This window comes from Lathyrus oleraceus, chromosome 4, assembly GCF_024323335.1.
Source record: "Lathyrus oleraceus cultivar Zhongwan6 chromosome 4, CAAS_Psat_ZW6_1.0, whole genome shotgun sequence".
Taxonomy (NCBI): Eukaryota; Viridiplantae; Streptophyta; class Magnoliopsida; order Fabales; family Fabaceae; genus Lathyrus; species Lathyrus oleraceus.
In genome coordinates this window covers 4,836,748-4,855,491 of record NC_066582.1, presented here as the reverse complement: position 1 = coordinate 4,855,491, position 18,744 = coordinate 4,836,748, and the positions used below count along the sequence as shown (strand labels likewise).

Genomic DNA, 18,744 nt, shown 5'->3' with positions numbered 1-18,744 from the left:
TTTCTTACTCACCCTAAGTGAATGCTCTTAACTTTTTACGGCAAAAGAACAATAATCAAGATTTTTCGGGTTGTAAAAAAAAGATTTTTGAAATCTCGCTTTATTTCAAGCTGAGATTCAACTGTTTAAGCTCAAAGGGGTTAACGAATACTCTCTCTGCTCACAGGTAAGTCGTATTTGGAACTGGTTGTGCTCGATAGAAAACAAGTGCCTTGATCATTTCTAATTGCTTCCACATATTCACAATAATAAAAGACAAAGCATGAATCAAATGAATAAACAAAACTTATTAGAATCCAGCATTTAAGTGTACAATGGAGGTTTCCTCACAATTTGTGGTTTTAAGTCCTAGATGAAACATTCATTCAATTATGTTGCAAAAAGACAATACTCAATTACAAAAAAGAGTAAAGTTCTTAGTGCATTCTAAAATTCTAGCCGGAGGTAACCATGTACCTTAGCCTTATTCACTTGTTTATTCTTATCATTGCCATCCAAGCTCGGATGCACCTTCATTGGATACTTCTTTGAGGAGCAACCAATCTAGAAGGTTTGCCACTCAATCAACCAAAAATTTATTAAAACAAACAAAATTAAAAACATAAATAATAATAACTTCAAAATGTAAAATTGTTCATGGGGGACAAAACACCCCAAAAGTACAAAGCCAAAATAAAAATACAGAATTCTGGAAATACAATAGAAATAAACATAACAATAAAAAATAAAAACTTAGCCCTCCAAAGGCTCAGAACCCTCCTCACTACCGGCTTCAGAACCGGTAGCCTCATCATCATCATCATCTGCAGCACTAGAAGACGCTCCTGCACCCGCCCCCTCACCATACACAGGCCTGTCCACAGGCCAGTTAGCGTTAAGCAGAAACTTCTCATGCGTCATCAATGAATGAGTTGTGAAATGCAGTGAGGTTCACAATCCTCCGAGTTAGGGTTAGAGTGAGTTGTTTGTGAGAGAGATGAAAATGAGAGAGTGAGGTGAGTGTTCGTGCAAATGCCTCAGCAGAGTTGTCAAACAGAAAATTATGTTTGGGCCCCAAATGAGTGGCCTGCTGAGAATTTAAATAAGTGCTGTCACGCAGCGCTCGCTGCTGCCTCGCCTAGCGAGCAGCTAGCGAATCAGCTCGCTACTGCTTCGCCTAGCGAGCATCAAGCGAGCATGACAGCATTTGCCTTTTCAAAGGCAGCATTCCAGGTACATTCATCATGGTTTTAACAATTGGAAACCCACTACAACAGAACAGGAAAACAGTAAATACTTACAATGTTGGGGTGCCTCCCAACAAGCGCTTGTTTAACGTCGGCTAAGCTCGACGGTGCGATGCTCACAGAGGAGCATCCAAAGGAATTGTGCAGCTTCCGCTATCCACTTTGTTGTTTGAGTTTCTGGGATCCATTTTGTTGAGCAACTTCCTCAAGGGCTTTGTTGTCTTCAAGAGGTTCTTGATGAACCTTCGATAAAATCTGATACCACCCTTTTTTGGAACTATTTGCACAATGCTCACCCATTCACCATCGGCGATAGAACAATTCATCCCGGCCTCTACTAATTTGACAACATCCTTCTTTCTCAGCACCTGCATCAATTGATTCTCCTCCTTTGTTGACAAAGTGCTGCTAATGATTACTGGTTTGGTACAGTTATCACCTAGGAACACATACTTCAAATTTGGCTCTAGTTTTGGCTCCTCCACTTTCTTTGTCATATCCAAGCCTTCCCTTGTTTCTTCATGATAGACAAGTTCTCCACAAGCCTCTAATTCATGCAACAATGCTTCCATCTCTTTTCCTTTATTTTTGGTCGAACTTTTGTAGACTCCGATAAGAGATCTTTCGGAAGGATTAGAAACATGAACCTGGTTTGCGACCTCCACTAGCTTCTCCTTGGTGGCATCGATTCGGAAAGAATCATGCTTCTCATTAGAATGCTTTTTGGCTTCAAAAAGATGGAAGGCTACCTCTTCATCTTGGACCCTTACTTTCATCAAACCGTTGTCAACGTCAATCATCATGCGCGCGGTTTTCATGAATGGTCGGCCAAGAATAAGTGGAGCATCATCGTCCTCTTCCATATCAATAACAATGAAATCAACCGGGAAGAAGAATTTATCAACTTTGACTAACATGTCTTGAGCCACTCCATATGGTGCAGTGGTAGACTTATCAGCTAGTTGTAAAGTCATCTTAGCAAGTTTGATATCAACATTTCCCAATCTTTTGACAATGGATAGGGGAATTAAATTGATGCTAGATCCCAAGTCAATCAAGCCATTACCCGTGTAGGTGTCTCCGATGGTTACCGGTAAAGCGACTCGTCCCGGATCGGATTCCTTCCTTGGGAGAGTTTTTTGAATGATGGCACTACATCGTGCATCAAGCAAGATTGTCTCAGGTTCCGTGTACCTCCGTTTTTTGGTAAGTATGTCCTTCATGAATTTGGCATACTTGGGCATTTGCTTCAAGGCTTCGGCAAACGGAATGTTGATTTGTAGTTGTTTAAAAATATCCATGAACCGGGCGTAATGCCGTTCATTCTCCCTTTTGGACGGAGCATGAGGATAAGGAAGGTTTTGGATTGGAGTAGCGCTCACTACCTCCTTTCCTTTAGCAATTCTAGAACTCCTCCATCTAGGCTTTTTTACTGGTTCCCCTCTTTCTTCATCACTCTTATTTTTCTCAATCTCCACACTTTTTTTCTTTTCAACTTCACCATTCTTTTCGTTATTTTCAACTTCTTCCTCCTCATTCCACTCCCCTACTTCACCATCAATATTTTTCTCCAACATTTCCTCCTCATTTTCTTTCTTTTTCTCTCTTTGTTCACTCTCAACTCTTTTTTTATTCTCACTCATCAACTCCTTCCCACTTCTCGTTGTGATCGCCTTACAATGCTCCTTAGGATTTGTTTGCGTGTTTGCCAAAAAGGAAGGACCGGTTTGTTGTTCCGCGAGTTGCTTAGCAAGTTGCCCAACTTGAGTCTCGAGATTTTTTATGGCCGCGTCATTGCTCTTTTGGTTAGCCATTGACATTTGCATGAATTGCGTCAATGTCTCTTCCAACTTAGAAGTTACGACCGGCGGTTGTTGAGATTGATAAGGATTTTGGGGAGGGTTTTGACGGCTAGAAGAACCACCTCCATAACCTTGGTTATGGTAATAGTTACTCCTAGGTTGGAACCCTTGGTTCCCTTGGTAATGTTGTTGTTGATTTTGAGGGTGCGGTTGATAAGGTTGTTGTTGTTGTTGTTGTCTCGGTTGGTAGTCCCTTTGGTTTGCCATGTAGTTTACTTCTTCAAACCCGGGAGGTGGACAGAATCCGGTGTCATGCTCGCCTTTGCAAAGCTCACAACAAGCTATTTGTTTAGCTTTAGAAGGTTCCCTCAACTCTTTTATTTGCTGCGTTAAGAGTTCCACTTGTTGTGAGATGAGCTTGTTTTGGGCAAGGATGGCATCGTTCGTCCCTAGCTCAAGCACTCCCGGCTTTTTCAAAGAGTTGCCTCGACTTTGACTCTGAAGATCATTTAGAGCCATTCGATTTATGATGTTTGTAGCTTCTTCGGCACTTTTTGACAATAAAGAGCCACCCGAGGTAGCATCCAACAACGTCTTGCAATTTGGTTAAAGTCCATTTTTGAAAATATGGATTTGAGTCATCTCATCAAATCCATGTCCTTTACACTTCCGCAACATGGACTTGAATATTTCCCACACTTAATTTAAGGATTCATTGATTCCTTGTGCAAACACCGAGATGGCCGTCTTGGATTCCATGAACCGGTTATGGGAGAAGAATCTTTCGATGAATTTCTCTTCTAACACGTTCCAGTCTGTCATGACGGCTGGTGTCTGATCTAAGTACCAATCTTTTGCTTTGCCGAGCAAAGCATGGGGAAATAATCTTCTGAATAACGGTAGCTCCTGAGCCTGATCCACTCCGGCCGCCAATGCTATCTCATAAAATTTTGTGAGAAAAGCAAAGGGATCTTCGTGGTCCATTCCGGTGAATGGACTTCCATATAATAAATTGAGAGTTCCCATTTTCATCTCAGCTTGCCTTCCCGTGTGGTTGGCAAACTGAGCAGTGTTTCTTGGACTGTTTATGCATGGAGTAGAAATAGGCGGTTGTGGTGGCTCCATGTTAGGTATAAATGGTGGTGGATTTGTGGTAGAAGAACTTTCTCCTTGCTCTTGACGTTGTCTAGCCTGTTGCCTCCTACGTCTCGTTTTGCTATTGAGCCTCCTTGCGGTTCTCTCGATCTCAGGATCAAAAAGAAGTTCGTCCACAGGGATTTGCCCTCGCATAAAACGTAAGTTGCACACTAAACCAAACAAATTACAAGCACAAGTCAAAAATTCGAAAGCTAAAAATTAAGAAACCATTGCGATGCTCGCAATATCAATTTACAATCCCCGGCAACGGCGCCATTTTGTTGAATGTAATCTTAAGTGTTGGGTTTTTGTTATCGTATCCACAGGGATTGTAAGATATCACCGCCTTTCGATGGTTGTATTAATCTTAACTTAAGTAACACAGGGGTTTTTGGTTTTAGTCACGTTATCTTGCATAAAAATGTAATAAAATGCGGTAAGAGATTTGGTTTGAATATTTGAGAAATATTTCCAAAGTTAGGGTTCAACGATCACTTTGCATGTATATGTTCGATCAACAAACTTATAAACTCCTTTAGATGATAAATTATTTCACAAAGTCCTCCCAATGTGTTTATCTCTAACACACATTGTGAGTTTTCCCATTTTGATCCATTGTTTATCTCTAACACAATCTATCAAAATGACAACTTTTTGGTTCAACCTTATGGTGAACAAAATCATTCATTACTATCTCTAGCTAACAAACAAGATTGGATGAAAACCTAGGTTAAGAGTTGGTAAACATCTCTCGATCATAAACCAACACAAAGAGTTTTGAAGAAGAACAAAGTTTTCATCATATATTCACCATTAAAGAGTTTACAAATGAAGATCCTTACATTTACACACAAAGCTAATGATCATCTACATCTAACCTTGACAAATGGAGGACTTAGCTACTCATTTTCATGGTAGCTTGGTCGGCAAGTTTCGGAAGAAGGTTGATCAACATCCAAGTCGAATAATCAAGATTGGATGGGAATCCACCTTCTTTTTGTAAAAGATGGTTAAGAGATGAAGAGAAATGAAATCTAGGTCACAAAAGATTCTTGGAACAATGCTGTAAAAATATCTAGAAAAAGTACAAAAGTATGAAAAACTAGGTATGGCTCCAAAAAGTGGCACTTGCTACTTATAGAGCAGCTACTGGGTTGTCATGCTCGCTAGGCGAGCAGAATGGCTCGCCTAGCGAGCCCCTAATTGAGGCACCTGAGGCACCTGCGCCCATAGAAACAGCCTTTCCCAGACTGTCATGTTCGCCTAGCGAACAAAACCTTCGCCTAGCGAAGGACAGGCTTCAACCTTCGCCCCAACGAGGTTGAGAGGTTTTGCTACTGGAATGCTCACTGGGAGCTCGCTAGTGGCTCGCCTAGCGAGTGAGTGCTGGCTGCGCTTTTCACCAAGTCTGGACGCGTTCGCCACACTACTCGCTGGAAGTGCGCCTAGCGAGTGTGGTGATGTTTGCCTCTGTTAAATACTGGAGCTTCTCGCTGGACGCTCGCCTAGCGAGTCCTTCGCCACAGCCCTCGCCTAGCGAGGCAGCTGATGAATGCATGTTTCATTTGATCCCTTTGCCACATTTCTTGTGTCTTCATTTTCTATTATTTCATGCCTACTTCCTGCACAATAACACACAAATCAAAGGTACCAAGATAGATTATCATTGCATTGCATTTCATCTGAAACAAAGGTGGTTTCGACATTTTAGCAAGGAAATGGAGTGAAAGATACCCATATTTGATAGCTCAAATAAGCACTTTTGGGTATCTAACAAAAAGCCTATTTGTTGGTTGGTTCAGAGGTATCTGGTGCTGAACTTGGTAGGGTGGATTACGATCCAATCCCCCACAACTGCAAATTGGGTTAAATAAAGGGGTTACACCAACTTATGTACCAGAGCCCCATGCTTAGAAAAATAAAAATAATAAGCCTATTTGTTTGTTGGTTCAGAGGTATCTGGTGCTGAACTTGGTAGGGTGGATTACGATCCAATCCCCCACGACTGCAAATTGGGTTGAATAAAAGGGTTACACCAACTTATGTACCGGAGCCCCATGCTTAAGACCATAATCAATAACCGGTCACTTTACTGTGAGTATGTACGGATAACGGGCTTAATGTGATTGCACCTGAATGAAAATGACCTTAAGAAAATGAAAAGAAGGCCTAGGTATGGTGGGGTAATGTGGATTGATTTGTATAGGAGCGAAACCTACGACCGCATTTGCGGGAAGTGTCACTATAATATCCTTAGTTCGATTCATTAGTACCTATCGATACATTCCTCGAATGAACTCATGAGTCTTTTTTCCTTGAATTAACTCTAGTTGATATTATTTTTCTTGCATAAAATATAAAGAGTTTTGCTTGAGGACAAGCAAAGGTTTAAGTGTGGGAGAATTTGATCACACTGAATTACACCGTATTTTTGACTCGGATTTCACATGTTTATTAGGACTTTATTATCATTTTGTTTGTATTATGCTCTCTTTTATCTTGTTTTCAGATATTTAGCACTTTCTGACTCTTTTGGAAGAAACGGAGCAAAAAGACCTAAAATTAGGGTTTTTCGGCGAAAATTACACACATGGCGGCCGCTATAGGAGAAGCCATGAGTCATCAGCCCTCAACTAGGAGGTAACCGCCACATTCCCATGATCTTCCCCATTTACACACATGGCAGGCGCCATGAAGGGATGACGGGCGCCACCTTTAGAAATCACGTTCCCACTACGGAGAAGTTGGAGGGCACCATGGTCTTTGCAAGCTGCTGAAATCCTATATAAATAGTTCGTTCCATTTCATTTTCAAATCATCCCACTTAGTTTACAACACTAAGCATATATTTATCATTTGTAAAAGCGGTAATCCGTCACATCAGGGGGTTATCGCACCTTAGTGAGATTAAGTTAGGTCACTTCGAGTTGTTGTCGTCTTTAGCTTCAGGAGTCAGAGGGTTATTTTCCTTGTACCAGATTTAAAGCCCTCCGTTTGGAGCAGGTTCTTATTTACGCTTTTATTTTATTTACTTTCTGTCTATGCTTTTATTTTATTTATTTTCCGCACTCGCGTTACTTTATTTATTTTCCGCACTCGCTTTACTTTATTTATTTTCTGCACTCGCTTTACTTTATTTATTTTCCGCACTCGCTTTACTTTATTTATTTTCCGCACTCACTTTACTTTATTTATTTTACGCACTTTACTCACTCTTTACGCCTCACATTCTAAAACAAACTTTTCATCATGATCAATATTGTTGTGTTTGTTTGTGTTACCATGTCTGGCTAAATCTTTTAAAGGTTAGAATGTAAGGATCGCGGTTAAAGAGATGTTTCACATATTGAATCTGTAGAAATACTTTAAAGGCTGTTTTGATTTTTAACTTGAGTTTTCTGAAACAAACTTGGTTAGTTTTAACTATTCGAGGAGTGCGAAAGCACCCTGGCTTAGTAACTAAGAATTTTTATCACTTTAAGGAAAAACTATTTTTGAAACTGTTTTTGGACGCGTTGATAGATTTAAAATCAGGAAACTCCTTGGGTAAACTTTCCAAATCAAAATCACTTTTCAACTAAGTTTATGAGTCTCATTTCTTAAAAATAAGTTTACTACTTTAGCGTTTTGCGCACCTTTTATAAGTGACAATAAAAGGCCTTAATTTAAGGGTAAACTCGGTTCTGAATATGAAACAACAGTTCCTGTTAAATGGATTCGTTTCAAGAGTAGAAAATATTGCCTCATACGTAGTTCTATTTAGACAATCGAAACATCACTTAACTGACGTGAAATGCATTCAACGTGTCTTTTCCTGCATTTATTATTTACCGTTGTTTTTGCAAATCCAATATCTCTTTTATATCGCCTTAGATAAACACCGTAATGATAGAAATCGATAGATTGACGATTTGGTCTTTGTGGAATCGATATTCTTTTATATTACTTTGACGCAATTCGTGCACTTGCGAATTCACACGATCAGAGGACCCAAAGGTATGGGAGTCACCAACCCCTTTTGTAGAGGATGGGTGCATCTCAGTGTATGTCGTAGGGATCAAAGCGAAATGAGGTCTACCTTTTTGTACCCTATTTTGATTTGGAAGATTTTGCATATGTGGAGCTTGAGCCCTTGGTTGTTGATAAACTGGTGTCATAGGTGTTTGTTGGTATACTGGTGCTTGTTAAACATGTTGATAGATATGAGCTTGTGGTTGGCTGAAATCCGGTGTGACTGCTGTCACATACGGTTGTTGGATATATTGCAACGGATAAGTTGGTTGTTGTTGGGCAACCTACTATTGTTGCTTCTTCCACGAGTAACTCCTTCTTTTACGGGTTGACACTATGTTCATTTAACCCTCCTTTTTTATTTGAAAACCTCCACAAAACTTTTTGACATTATTACCAAATATTTCAGTGGTGGTTATCATTTTTCCTTTTTTCAATCCAAGCTCAACCTTTATACCCACGGTAACCAAGTCAGAGAAACTTGCAGATACACTACTCACCATCCTTTCATATAACATATGCTTTACTGTATCCATGAACCAATATACTAACTCATTCTCAACAAGGGGTGGTTCAACTTGTGAGGCCACCTCCCTCCATCATTGTGCATATTCCATAAAAGACTCGTTATCTTTCTAGGACATGTTGAGCAATTGACTCCTATCTGAGGCCACATCCATGTTATATTTATAATGCTGGATGAAAGCATTAGATAATTCTTGGAAACAGTGAATTCTACTTTGATCAAGGCTTAAGTACCACTTAGACGGAGCACCCCTCAAGCTATCTTGGAAGCAATGTATCATAAGTTTATCATCCTCGACGTGCGCAACCAACTTCCGATAGTACACAATGAGGTGACTTTTGGGGCATGAGTGGCCCTCATACTTATCAAAATCAGGGGTCTTGAATTTCGCGAGAAATCACAAGACCAGACCCTAAGCACATCTCCCTAGCAGCATGACCAAAGACTTGGTCACCTTCCATAGCCCTTAACCTTTTTCTCAAGAATCTGTAAATTATCCTTCATTCCTCTTATGTCTTCATGCCTTTCGTCATCTTCGTCATAAAAATTTGGAGCATGTTGTTGATCTTCGAAATAAGGTTGCACACGTGCATAGACAGAGGGTGGTCCAAATGTATGGACCACAGGATGAGCCTCATTGATAGTTGGTAGATGCATTGTCTGCTGAGTGGACTTTACAATGCCATAGGCGCCTTCAATTGGAGGTGTAAAGTCGAGAGGTAAACCAAAGATTGGCCAAGTAGTAGGCACCGTTCTTGCAGGTTGGGGTTCAATCGTAGGACCGGTGATCTCTAAAATGATTGTTATTTGAGTGCCCAAATTGGACCTAATGACTTGTAGTATCTCCATAACTTGACCCATATTTCCTCGCATGTCCTCAAGCTCGGAGCTTAGTCTCTCCAATTCTTGCTCTTGATCTGCCATTCTCTGCGAGCGTTGGCTCTGGTGTTGTAGTGGTGTTGGTGACTCAGTGTGGAAATGGAAGAAGACACAAAATGAGCTTTTGTTTGAATAATGACATGAATGAACGTATTGGTGCATATGTAGATTCATTTTTATGTAAAACTCTTAGTTATCTTTGTCATTTATTTCACCAATGTCAGAAAATACTGTTTGCAATATAAGAATAAAAAGCATAATAAATGAGATCCAAAATGACAACTTTCATTAATTTAAATTCAAATTCAAATACAAGTGATTTAACTTCAAGTACAATTGACTCAAATTCAAGTACAAGTGATTCAAATTCAAGTACAAGTGAACTTAAGCTCAATCTGAACTCTTTTGATCGTAGCAAGATCCGTGGTAAGCTCCTTCTCCATTTGCTTGAAAAACTTGAAAAATTGAAAACTTGGGGAGGTGTGTTCTCTGAAGACATACACTAATCATCTTCTTAGAGTTTTTCTGGAAGTTCCAACATGTTGAGGTTAGAAAATCTAGCCAAGTTGAGAAACTTGCCTTTCCATTCAAAATAGAGGTCTTGGAGTTTCTTGATGACACACTGGTCTTCATCTAGGAATTATCTAGCCTTTCTATATAGCCCCCTTTAATACACACAGTCATTCTTTAAGAGCAAGTAGGATGAATCACCTTATTGGTTTTCCAAAGTTGCAAACCTCCTATTAGCTTCTCCTAACTGGTACTCGAGGCGGAGACAGTTCCTCTCAGCTTCTTCTTTCCGAAGGACCTCACGAGACAACTTATCTTTTCACTTCTTGAGAGTTTCCTTAAGTTCACGGGTCTGGGCTTCAAAGTCGGGCTTAACTTCCTTATTTTCCACAAGAGACCTATCCAGCATCCTTCCTAACTTTTGAATTCTATATTCAACTTTCTTGAGCTCTTCCTTTCTGGTCTGGACTACCGATGTAGAACCTATAAGGATGTGATCAATATCGTCCTTCTGGTCTTCCAATAACCTGGCTCTCTTGTTACTGTCTTCAAGTTTCTTGGCTTTCCCCTTACGTCCATCTTTCAATTTTTGATTTTCCAAAGCAGTTCGATTCATCTTAATTTGCAACTCAGTATTCTCCAATTCGAGCTCCTTAATCTTAGCATTGAGTTTCTCAATGTCCTCATGAAGTATAGGTTTTTCTCAGGAACCTTAGGGAAAGTTGAAGCATTAAAGATGAGTGGTAAATGGATTACCTAAACTCTCTTTTTCACCCATCGAGTGTAAAGTTCTTTGACAAGAGTGTTCCTTTTTTCGAATTCTTTACCCTTTATAACAATCTTCAACCAAGCTTTTCGGATTGTTCTTACATCAGGATTACTTGCTTAGATGTTAAAGAGCACAAATGGATGTAAGTCTTTGACTTCAGGAGGACCATCCATGGAGTAACTGTGTTGCATCCGAGATAACATAGGGTTGTAATTGATACAACCCTTAGTTCATAATAGCGACACATTAGGAAATTCCTCACAGCTAACAATAATGTATGGGGTTTCCCATTCTCTGACATACCATCTGATGGAACTTGTGGTGAGAGAAGTTAGTCTTTGAGGATATTTAAGCTCTTTTGCTATGAAAGGAACTTTTTCGGGTATATGTTGCATGAACCAAGAATAAAGCAAAGGAGCACATCACAATAGAGTTCCACCCCTCTTTTCATGTCGAGCGTGAAAAGCATGGTAAATGTCAGCTAAGAGAAATGGCATAGGATTGCCAGAGAGAAATACTTATACGGCTACATGATCCACAAATTTTTCAATGTTTGGGAAAAGCACAATCCCATGGATCAACATAGCCAACATAACATATAATTCCTTCCAAATTCCTGCTTTCTTGAATTTCAGAGGTAATTATTCCAAGAACCTTATGGCAAAATCTTTGAAACCCCTTTTCTCAATCCAATTGGCTAGAACAGTTGGGACATCAAAACTTAGGACTAAAGTTAACTTCTTTAGGCCCACTTCCTCTTCAAGCTTTGGAAGTGGATTGAAATCCTTCAACCTTAGACCCACAATTCTCTCAACTTCTTCCAACATAGGAGCTAGGTTGAAATCAGAAAATGTGAAACAACGTAGAGGCAGATCATAATATTGTGCCAGAGAGCTGATAATCCCATAGTCAACTTTCATAGTTAATAGGTTCAATATTTTCCCATAGTCTTTTCAGAAGTCAGCACGCTTATTTAGAGTCAAGTCAGAAATCAATCCTTGAAAATTGTCAAGCTTAGGTTCCTTGTACTTAAGTGAGAAAGTGTTTCTTTTTGGAGTTGTCATTTTCAAGTTCTCAATTCCTGAAACAAATATGAGACAACTAAGAGTTTGCTTTTTGTGATGTAGATGTAATGCATATAAATAAATGGAATGCATTTTTTGTAAAAGTTCATAGGTTCGAGGTATGGATAAATCTGATTGCTTCGTATGGAACATGGTTCTCGCCAGGTATGGTCTAGGGTTATAAAAAGTTCTTATAGCCATGGATCCATTAGATTGTTTGCTTCCTGCGGAAACTTACTTGTCGTGCATCAACTCCATCCAAATAATCTACTCTAAGTGAGTTTCTTGCATCGATCCAACGAGGAATTCATCTCGCTGACCCACAATATGCAACCATCATTCCTAGTTGGCCAAAGGATTAAGGTTCTACAAATGGTCCTTATATTTATGGATCCTAATGAAAATATTGAAGCTTACGGCAACTTACTTGTCGGGCGACAACATCCTCCAAAGGATCAACTCTAAGTGAGGTTCTCATACCAACCCAACGAGAAATACATCTCGCGGACCCGCACTACTCAACCTCGTTCTATGTTATGTTTTTACTCGAGACTCGGGTAAAGAGTCTTTCCCACAAGGTTTGTAATTAGAGTATCCAAGTTCTAAAGCATAATGGAACCAATACAACAGATTATATTAATATGACAATAAAGACAAAAAAGCAATAAAGAAAAGCCACACAAGTAAATAAACAAAGGCACACAAACGACCTAACTAGGCTTGACTCACTTAGGGAAACATCATTTCCCCAGTAGAGTCGTCATATGTCACACCTTGAAAAATGAGAACACGACTTAGCGAAGCGTAATCCCACGCTCGCATGATGAACTAAACAGAGTCACCACCGAACTTTATTTATTCCTAAAAAGGAAAGGGGAAATATCAAAAAACCCAAGAAAGAACGACAATGATTATGGTCGTCGCAACCAAATCAAGGTTCGAGAGTCAATTACGCAATGGGAAGGTATTAGCATCCCTCACGTCCGTTGTACTTAACGGGAACCATTAGGTTAATTGTGCGTGTCCGTTTTAGCCTAGAAATTTTAGGTTTCTCAAGTTATTACGAGCGAAAGAATAATAAGATCAAAATAAAAAGGAGATATTTTTTTGGATTTTAAACGAAGGGGAGCTAAACCTAAGTTTTTTATTAATGAGCCTGACAAGATTTACAAATCTTGCTCCTACGTATCTCCGGGTGCAATAGAGAACTCAAGGCTTACATAGTTCTGGGTAAAAAAAGGTTTGTTTGTTGGTCGATTTTAGCGAAAGCGATCTTGTATTAATCGACACCAAAACATTGTTTACCTAAAACAGGTGAGGAATGGGCGTCTGTATCACATTGAATGGATTTATAAATCAACATTACACGAAAACGCCACTTATATCAACTCAACGATTGTGGATGAAGCATTACTTTGCATCATCTTAAGACAAATGCATTTCGTTTGTGAAAAGGTTTTTCAGATTAATCGTACGACGGGCGAGAAAAAAAAGTTTGATTAGTTGGATGTGTTTTAGGGTTGGAAAGACGAGTATTTATAACTTGCAAGCTCTTACAACTTGGGTCTAATACTCGGGATTAAGATTAGATCTTTCACCCAGGTAATCTTTTTATTTCAATTTTATTATGAAAAGAGTTTGAATATTTATAAGTGTTTTGAAAGGAAGACGAGCACTTATGGCTTGCAACTCTTACAACCTGGACCTAGCATTCGGGACTATAACTGAAGTTTTCACCTAGGTAGTCTTTTTCTTCTAATTTTAATAAGAGAATGTTTGAAGAGATTTGAGGGTTTAAAAATTGATTGAATATGGAAATGAAATTGAGTTGAAATGGTTGATGGTTTGACTTGAGAAAAATGGCTCGACATTGGATCGAGCGCTTATTATTTTTTTCTTTTTTAGAACATGGTTGATTTTATTTGTTTTTGTTTATTATCTAATTAATTATTTTATTCTAACTAATAGAAAATAAAAGCAATAAATATAATTAAACAATTACAAACAAAAGATGGGGATACACTTGCCAATTAAAGATATGATAAAGAAAATAATAATAATAATAAATAATATTAAAAATGAAACTAAACACAAAACATAAATAAACAATAATAAAAATCAAATAAATCAAATATAAACACAAAAATAAATAAAAAATATATAAAAAAAGCTTATTATTATCATCATTTTTTTAATAATTAATTTGTTTTAATAAAAAAAAATGCAAAAGATCTATCACTCAAATAAAATAACTACTAACACAAATACTTTTTTTGTATTTTTTTTTTAAAATTTAACTTTCTCTTTTTTTAGAAAAAAAAAAAGAAAAATAAAGAAAAGAGAAAAAGAAAGTTACCATTTAAAAAAAAAAATCTTTGCCCGTCTTTTTTTATTAATTTTAAAAAATTTCTTTGATAAAAGAAAGAAATAAATACTTTAAACACCTAATTAAATAAAACGATCTAAAACTTTAATATAAAAAACAAAATTTTAAAAAAGGTAATTTACTTTTATTTTTAAGACATCTTTTTCTTTAATAAAATATTTTTTAGATATTATGATATTTTTAAATCCTTAAATTTTATTTTATTTTAATCTAAGCGCATATTACATAATTTTAAATATGAAGATAAATATTAAGTAATGAAAAAACAACCTGCTTCTTTTTTTAAGCTTAATAAAACTTAAGATTAACCTAAAAAAAAGACAAAAACCAAAACAAAATAAGCAAATATACCACGACTTGTTTCCTTTCTTTCTATTTTTTATTTATTATATTTTTAAATACAATTAAAATAAATTAATGATTACAATATCCACACTTATGACTATTTATTTGTTTGATTTTTAAACATTATGGGAAAAAATGATTGATTTTTTTATAATTTTTGGATAAAATAAATCTAGGCAATCATTTAAATAATAAAATTAAATATAAAGATGACAAAATTAAATAAAAAAATATCTCTCATTTTTTAGATACATATTATTTATTTTTTTAAATAAGAACTTAATATTTTTTTTTAAAAACTTTGCTTTTTTATTAAGAGTAAAATTTTATTTTATTTTTTTTAGACTTTAGGATTTTTATTTTAATTCTAAAACAAATTTAAGCATAAACAAATCTAAATCTAAGGATAAAACTATATAAATATCTCTCTTTTTTTGATAAAAAAACTTAATCTCTTTTTTTTTAATTAATAATAAAATAAAAGAGAAAGAAAAAAGGAAATAAAATATGTTTATATTTTTATTTATCCTTTTTTATATTATTTTTAGAACCTAAAAAAACATAAAAAATAAAAGGATAAAAAAATAAAATGATGTGCAAATCACCATCTCTATTAGGTTTTCAACTTCAGCTCAGCTAAATCTAAGGGAAAAAAAGTCTAATTCCCCAAGAAAATAGAGGGAGAGGCAACTGCCTATTTTCTAGAAGGGGCAGAACTGACTTCAAAGAAGAAGAAAAAAGTGACACTCAACGAACTATAACTATAAGTGGCAATTTTTTTATAAAAAAAAAAAAAAAAGACAGGGGCAGAAAACAGCACGCAGACATTGATATATTTTCTCTATATAACCCAACATTTTGAAATAACTGCAAATAAATGTTTGTATATTTGAAATCAAACAAAAACCAAATACAACATCTGAAATCAAACAAACAATCAAAAATCATTCAAATCAAAATCCCTAAGCCTCAAATAAAATCCCCAAAACCTGATTTCAATATTTGTCTAAAAATATAACCATACTGTAACACTTATCAAATGGGAAAGGGACTCGAGTATGAAAATGAGGTGATGAGGTACCAGATCTACGGAGGAGGGACTCGGTTAAGGTTGAAATCCTCTAGGTATGTTCCTTCCTTCTACTTCTTTTCGTTCCTATTTATTTTGATTTTTGTGCAAATTTTTGAGTTCTATGGTGATTAGGGGAAAAACATTTGCAGTGGTTTTTCTTTGTGTTTGATCTTTGAATGTTTTAGGATTTTTGCATCAGTATGTATTGGAATGATGGCTAGGGTTCCTCTCCATTTTTCCTCTGATTTTTCCCCTCTCTTTATACTGAACAAATTCGGTTTTGTGATTGTGGTTGTATGAAAACAAATGGTGATGGAGTTGATTGAATTTTTGAAGTACAAAAATTGCTTTTAACATTTTAGTTTAAAATTTCTGCTATGCTGATGTTTTGATACCTTTCAATTTCATTTTTCTTTTGAGTCTAAGTTTATACCTATTTCTATGTTAACTATGATGTTGCTTATGTGTAGGCATATACAAGACAAAAACAGATTCTGCACAAAGATGTTATTGTTATCTCCGTTGGTATAGGATAGAGAGATGCCTATGGTTTTACACACAAAGACAACATGGTCATGCCAAAACCTGCAAACTTTGAGGGGTCCCACACTTAGAGATGTTTTTTTTTTAATTTTGTTTAATTTTAATGTACACTAAGTATAATAATGTAATACTCTTTGATGTGAAAAAATAAAAAATAAACTAAATGAGAAATTTTAAATTTGTAAGCATATGATTCATGATTTTATTATAGATTTTTTGGAATTCTTGACTTATTTCAAATATGTAAAACACATCTTATTATTACTATTATTTCTAACCAACATAAAGGGTTTTCTTGATAGAACCTAAGAATAAAATAAAATGACAAAAACAATTAGCATCTAATTTATTAAGAATGCAAAGATATTGCTCTAAATGACTAAAGCTAGACCTTTGATGCAAAAACAAATTTCTAAACATTTATACTAACAAGTACTTAATGCAATACAAAATAAATGTCAATTTTGGATGATAGATGTATGCATGAATGGATGTGAGAGATCCAATAGATCATGACAAGGAAATCACGCAAGGTTCAAATTGGCTAAATGATAATCCATTTCTCAAGAACTAAAGGGAAAATAGTTCTTATCTTATAAAGCAGAAGCGAACCAAAATGATTCAGATGAACCAATAAAGTTTCTTAGTTTAATATCCTCTAATGGTGTATGACATGAATGTATGAAATGACTTAGGCATATCACTCAAACAAAATGATTGTGGGTTCTCAACTTCTACTCTTGATTTAAGTCTCTATGACTAGATAAAATGATCATAAGAAACTAAATCAAATAATGGGATACATATGAATGAATTGACTGTCTATGGGTGTATGAGGATGAATGACTAGCTTCAGATGAATGAATGTCAATAGATAAATGCAGACAAATTAGGTGGGGGAGAAATTTAGGATATGACAACTTATTTCTACATATTATTTTGACATAAAAAAATGCTTAGAAAATTAAATTAAAAATAATAACAATGCATGTTAGTTGATTATATTTTAATTAGGATTAATTCTATATTAGTTCCTTTTATTAGAAATTAATACACATATATTCACTTAAATTTTAGATTAACTTGTAGAAATTAAGAAATTTTAATATCTTTAATTTCTAGATTTAATTAAAATCCATGTGCTTTCATAACTTGATCCACACCTTAAGTGAATGATTGATCAAAGAAAAATTTGATCAATTAATCACTTCTAATTATTTCTAAATCCTTTTGTCCAGACAAGTGATCAGAAGCCTCTCGATCACTTGATGGGACAGTTCCTCTAGGCTTGCATTATAGTGGACATCCCAAGGCCTCAACTCAAGTTTAGGACCTCACACTCAAGTCAAATCAAGATTGCACAATCAAGACCTTGAAGACATTGGACATAGAGACTGGAGCACTGTTCAAAGCACAACAAAAAGAAACTCCTTCAATGCTTGTCAATCATGACGAGAGCTACATGCCACGAGTCTTAAGCAATGGAGAATGATGAGAGGGAATTTTTCCTATCCTTAATACATTTGTATTCCTTTGTTATCTGCTTCACTATCAATTTAGAGTCTCCTCTTATTTCGACCCGTTTTTCCCTAAAATCTAACAAGATCTCAAGCCTAGCTATCAAAGCCTCATACTCAACTTTTTTATTTGAGCAAGGGCCCTCAATTTTATATTTGAACTTGTTCAGAATCTTGTTTGGAGAAACAATCAAAATCCCGACACCAGTCTCATTCTTATGACTGGAACCATTGAAGTATAACTTCCAAGGTTCTGTTTCCAAATAGTTCAAAGGTGTCTCGACTATTGCATGATCCACGATAAATTCAGTGACCGCCTGCCCCTTCATGGCCTTTAAAGGAACATATGTAAGGGAGTATTATGTTAGGGCAATAGCCCATTTCCCAATTCCACTATGTAAGATTGGTTTAAATAACATATGCTTGATAATATCGAAATGATAAGATACATAGATATCAATTCGCTTTATGTAATGCTTCAATTTCATACAAGAAAAGTACAAACAAAAACACGTTTTTTCAATAATACTATAACTAGTTTATGTGTCATTCAAGACTCTACCGAGGTAATATATGGCCCTTTCGATGCCATTATCATCTTTATGTGCTAACATACTTCCTATAGTCAAGTCTGAGGAAAAAATGTATAACCTCATGAATCTATTTATAACCGGAGGGGGATGAATTAGAGGATTTATTAAGTACTCCTTTATTTTGTCGAACACCTTTTGATGCTCTGGTTTCCGGACAAACTCTTCCTTCTTCAGACGGAGTAGTGGCGAGAAAACTCGAACCTTGCCACTAAACTTTGAAATGAACCTTCTCTTAAAGTTAATCTTCCCCAAAAGAGATTAAAGATCTTTTTTGGTTGAATGAGTCTTAGTCTCCCTAATAGCCTTTGTTTTATTCTAGTTTATCTTGATTTTCTTTTTATGGATTACGAAACCAAGAAAGTCC

General features: G+C 36.2%; 1 long non-coding RNA gene across 1 annotated transcript; it reads left to right on the top strand.

Moving 5' to 3' along the window:
• Positions 1 to 15,464: 15,464 nt before the first annotated feature.
• LOC127135080 (uncharacterized) lies at positions 15,465 to 16,448 on the top strand. The gene is made up of 2 exons (XR_007808410.1): positions 15,465 to 15,780; positions 16,198 to 16,448. It is a non-coding gene; the product is annotated as an uncharacterized LOC127135080 (long non-coding RNA).
• The last annotated feature ends 2,296 nt before the right edge of the window (positions 16,449 to 18,744 follow it).